Raw genomic sequence first — 6000 nt, forward strand, 5'->3', positions numbered from 1 at the left:
CGTACACACTGGGTGTTAAGTTTAATGAGCAGCACAGGCAAATCACACTGCTATTGCCATCTATAATTCTCTTTGATTGAGTCCTGAATTGTAAAATCAATGTCTTCTTGCCCCCTGTTCACTTGTAGTTAATATTTCTCTGTATGACAAAGCGACTTTGTTTCTTCCCTCATCAACCAGTGGTGGCCTGAGGATCCCCCATACATCAGCATTTAATGGCAAATATACCTCAAATTATTCATCTTTATTGTTATTATTGGCATTGCTGTTATGTCCATTTGTTTTTTTAAGACAAGAAAAGAATGACATCCAGTGGTATTCTTTTATGTTTATTTTACTCAAAAGTAATAAGTACATTTCTTCATGTACGTGTTTTTGAGGCGCTTTTCATGAGTTTTTACCTGAATTTTCACATTTCTGGCTATAAACATGTTCACTACAACTATAGATATTTTCTTTTCAGTTTATGATTTTAGATTTAAAAAACTCATCTTTAAAAGATATTTGTTATAAACATAATAAATAGATAAATAATATAAGTTCAAAATAGCACCAACTCTACCAACTACAACAGTAAAATGTTACCTACACATGAATGCACCAGCAATTATAATATAATGTAACTCAAGTGGGCCATTTTGTGCACAGTGAGTTTCATTTTTGATACTTAATTACATTCTCATACTAATAATTCTGTACTGTTATTTAGTTTTTAGTATGTTTACAGTGTGATAGTGTTTCTATTAAGAGTAAAGGATCTGGATACTTCCTCCACCACTTGGCAGTGACACAGAAAAATAGAGGTCTTAAAAATATTTAACTACCCATTTTTTTTCAAAACAACAACTCTGTTTTAGTTATAGTTCTGAATTCTGTTCAAATATACTGTAAATTTTCTCAAAAACTGGAGGTAACTCATGAAGGAGCCAAGAGGCTGAGTCTTACTCTGCGGGCCGTCACTTCAGCTGACACCGAGGGTGAACGATGGTTGCGTTCACAGCTGTTGTCAAGCTGTGATGAATAGCTCCGCCTAACTACTCAGGAATAATGCTTAAAACAGAAAATGAATCCAAGTCGTGAATAAATGTATTAAACATTTGTGTTGTGCCTGGTCAGCACTGATTCCAGTTAGCTCAAGGAAGAAGGAAAGGCGGTGGGGGAGAAATGGAAAAAAAGAGCGGGCGAATGGCAGTGGTATAGTGGCACGAAATCAAGCACTCAGCAGCTCCACAATACCCCATTAGTCTTCATTTTCAGCAGGACATGCTACAGGGCCCTTACGTCTTGAGGAACAAACTAAAATTTATTGGGCCGGCCAGTTTGGACTAATTGAAAGAAATTGTCTGTCTGTTTGCTTTCCATTAGGTTTGTAGAGGGTGGTAGTTTAGGGCGGGGTGATGATCTGGGGCCTGAGCTTGTTGCCCTCCACTCGTCACCCCGGCCTAGTTTCCTGTTAATGGTTTGATCCATGAGCGCCCTCCACTGAGCAGACAGTCAGAGCTGTGGGAATCATTTAAGGAGGAATCGTTTAGGGAGGATTTATGAGATGCATTCATTATGAAGTGTGTACAGGCAAAAAGACTTCGATCGGTAATGGCGGCTCAGTAATGGTTTAACATGCTGTTTCTGCACTTGCTGTAGTTTTGGTTCACACCTCTCTCACAGTGCAACATACTGATCATGACAGATCACCTCGGCCTTGTGATTTTGAAATATATTGTTTTAGATGCTTAACAGAAACTTCCTTAAATGTTTATTTGGGATTATAGCTGGTTTTACTACAGGTCATTGAGTAACTGGCATATTGATTATTATTATTATTATTATTATTATTATTATTATTAGTTTGTTCAAGCAACTGGAGGTGATTGGTAACAGTTTGTGTCTTGAAATCCAATGGTCACATTTAGATTTCATTGCTGTCAAAGAAAACGTTTACATATGGTTTTATAATGTGTCTTGGGTGACAGGAGGACAGCTCTAAATGTGTAAATGACCACCAGGAAGCATCGTGATCCAACACTAATTGCAGAGGTGATCTGGGACACATTTAACCATATATCTTTTGTAGTGTAAATTCTAATGCATCCTATTAGTCCCTGACAAGCATATAACAGGGGAAAAAAGCCATCAGCGCAGGACATTGTGGTTGTTTTGGTGACAGCACACCAACATCAAATGACTGTCCTGCCATCTCAACAGTTGGAATAGCCCATACATATGAATATTAGTTCCTGAAACATTTTTTGTTATTTTAGTGAGCATGTGCAAAACAAATCTGACACTGGCAACAGACTGATTAGACAACTGTGTGCAGGGACCTTAGACCATCTAGTTATTAAAATGAAGGATCTACAAAATGGCATCCATGAAATCTTACAGAGCTGCTTTCTAACCCATATTTCACCTATCATACTTGTTGTAAAGTGTAGATCTTTTTTTTCCTTTTACTCATAAATAGATGTCAGAAATTGGGTTAATCTTGAACTCAGTTGTAAAGCAGTACCAGATGTTGAAAATACTGCATTTACTGAAAAGTGTGTAATGTGGCAATTTAGCACTAAGCTTTGCACATTCCAAAACATATTGTCAAATAATCCCATTATTAGGAAAGAATCATTTGAGCTCTCTAACATATTCTCTAGAGATTATCTGAGTGAGAACGAGTGGGATGGGTAGCCACACACTTTTCAACAACAATTCATGCTTATTAAATGTGTATTCATGGGTAGTTTTATGGAATGGAGAAAAAAATCCCATTGCTACATCTCAATGTTACACACTGTGTATAGTAAATGTAGAAAGGAGACACAATAGATTAACCAGTAGGAAAGGCACTGAGAATCATTATTGAAAGTAATGGTAAATGGACTGCATTTGTATAGCGCATTTTTAGTCTACTGACCACTCAAAGTGCTTAATAACACTTTCCAACTTTCACCCATTTACACAGATTCATACACTGATAGTAGAGGCATGCAAGGTGCCAACCTGCTCATCAGGAGCAATTATAGTATTTTACAATGTTTCTAATGCTCACTCACCCATTCACACACAAATGGCTCAACCATCGGGGGCAATTTGAGATTCAGTATCTTTCCCAAGGACACTTCAGCATGTGGACTGAAAGAGCCGGGGATCGAACTACACACCTTCTAATTGGTGGACAACTCACTCTACCTCTTGTGCCACAGCTGAAAGCTAATCACTCACAGGTGTTTGTCATCAAAATCTTATTCACTTTGATGATTTTTGGATGGAAACTAAAACACAAGATATCACCAGATGTAGGACAGCTGGTTGTATTGCCAGACCCTACCACATTTGAGGTAGAGCAGTTTATTTCCTCGTATTTGGGACAGGATGCTTCTGTACGCTACTGGACAAACTTACAGCCAATCATATCAACGATATACGATGATGTATTCAGAGCCTGTAGGGAGCAGCGTAAACACATCCTTTTTATGAAAAATCATGTAGCGCAAGTTTTTGTTCTATTTTCAAAGTGAACTTGCCTTCCCATTTATTTAGCACACAATCTACTGCTGCTTCAAACGGTTGCTGCACCTCCGTGGCCGCCATGCTGGATGTAAACAGAGTCGCTCTACAGTCGTCATCGTCTTGAGCCCGCCTCCCCGTTCTGTGATTGGTTCCCTATCTCAGGCGAAAATTTTGTGTTGGTGGCCATGTTATCTTTCTGTGCGAAGTGGAATGTTGCTGGAAAGAGAGAATGGGTTAACCCTGGCTAGCATATATTTATATTGAATATGAGGAAATCTTTTGTGGAAAAAAAAAAAGACAAAAAATCCCAGTTTGTTCATGTACGTTTTAAAAAAAACATAAGATGGAGGCCATAGATTGATTGAAATAGGGACCTGTGGTGTTAACTGCATGGAGAATCTCAGTATCAATAAGATGTTGCTGTATACTGCATCTAGTATTCAGAAGTATTGCATTAACAAAGCACAGACTGAATGACCCAGCTGCCAGTTAGACAAGTGACAGGCATTGAACGAAGTTACAGTAACAGTCAGTCAAAAACATAATCCACAACTGCCAAAAACACTTTGACAACTTATGCCTGCTGCCTCCTCTCCCTCCTCTTTTCTGTCACAGGGTAGATAAACTCTGCCTCTCCGTCTCCAACCTCGCCTCCCTCTCTGCTCGATTATAATTGCTCACATTTAGCAGCTGAGCTTCTGAATCCTGAGGAGCTATGAGGAGGAGGCGGCAGCACGCACCAAAAATAAATAAATAAATGCACGCATCTCTGGTGGAAATTGACTGGCACCGGTGTTTAAGATAATAAGATGCAGCTGTTGATAGCAGCGACTGTCTTCAGGTTTACTTCCCTGTGGCCCCTGTGGCAGCAGAGGAGCCGTGATGAAGGCAGACAGCTGACAGGTGCTTCAGGATGATGCTGCCATCAGCTGCATCTGCTAAACTTAACTCAGAGACAGGAGAGGAGAGACAGGGAGGGGGGGGGGGGGGGAGAGCCAAAGAAAAGGGTGCTTGAACGAGAGAGTGAGTGGAGGAGGATGGGGTGGGGGGTTGGGGGCAAAGAGAGGAGTGGCCAAAAAAATATGAGAAGAGGGTTAAAGCAAAAAAAAAGAAAGAAAAGGAAGGTGACAGAGCGAGAGAGAATAAGTGAGTGTGTGTTTGTGTACGTAGTGTGTGTGATTACGTGCTCCTTGGAACTTTATGCCAGCCCTTCCTATAAAGAAATTCACTGGATGTCTTTGAACCCACGAGGTTGATGGAATAGGTGCTTCTCCGTGTAGACACTGACACTTTGGAGGCCTAACAAGTTTACCGAGTAGGTCAGGAGCTGAAGCGTGAGTAGAAAAAGGTAATAAGGGAAGATAATGAGCAAGTGCAGAAAATGATGGAGAGGAAATGGTAAGAAATAATAAGAATGAAGAAATTAAATAAAGGAAGGTGCAAGGGGAGGAAAAAAAGGAAGCTTGTCAGGAAGTGAGCGTGTGTGTGTGTGTGTGTGTGTATGTGTGAGAGAGAGAGAGGGTATATGCTGCCATATGTTTATATATCGCTGCAAGCATCAGCACTTTGCAACTACTCTACGCACACGTCTTCCAACTCTTGTGTCAGAACTGCACACGGGGTCTGAATATACATCCGTAATGGATTCACTCTGTGCGCCGCTCTGACAGTGGTGGCGCTGACATTGTATCTGACTTTAATAAAAGGCGCAGCCGGCAGAAGTCTGGAGCTGAGGCAGGGATTTGAACCCCCTTGAACCCCTTGTGCTGAGGGAGGGGCTCTTCATCAAACGCGAGGCCAACCAGATGAAGTGTTCGCTCAAATCACGACTCAGTTCTAGGCCGAGCAAAAGGTAACCGGGAGTGCTACCAAGGCGTTGATGTGCCCTCTCTTTCTTTTTCTTTGTTTGCGGTGTGCATGAATGTGTGAGTGCAGAGAGATCTCTCTCAGTGAGGAAGGAGAGGAGCCTGACAGAGCCCAGTGCATCGCAGGTAGCCTAGCAGAGTGGCTGCGAGCGCTGTCACCAATTTGTTCCTAGCCATGGGCGACATGCAGGGGATGGAGAGGTGATGGCAGCTTCCTGTCCTCATCATGGCTAATGAGGTGTGTGTGCGTGTGTGTGTGTGTATGGGTAGTTTTTATCAGTTTGTGTCACAGTGCTGCCATTGCTCCTACTCCTGAAAACCAGGGTTGATATCTGGCACAGACCACCATGCACTCTTACTTCTCCTTATACAACTCCCCTGGCTGAATTATTTACCAGGCCAAGACACTCTCTCACTCTCTCTCACACACACACACACACAGACACACACACAGAGGAGATCAGGTCTTGTTCAAGGCAACTACCATTCAATACAGTGCAGATCTTCAGGGACACCACACCAGCTGAGGCTTGCTCACTGTGCTGGCTGACCCATCAAACCTTCAAGGAAAAAGAGAGGGAGGAAAGGAGAGATGGCACCCGACCTGCTGTGATAAAATACAGCCTGGAATAAT

The sequence above is a fragment of the Scomber japonicus genome, chromosome 3 (genome assembly GCF_027409825.1).
Source record: "Scomber japonicus isolate fScoJap1 chromosome 3, fScoJap1.pri, whole genome shotgun sequence".
Taxonomy (NCBI): Eukaryota; Metazoa; Chordata; class Actinopteri; order Scombriformes; family Scombridae; genus Scomber; species Scomber japonicus.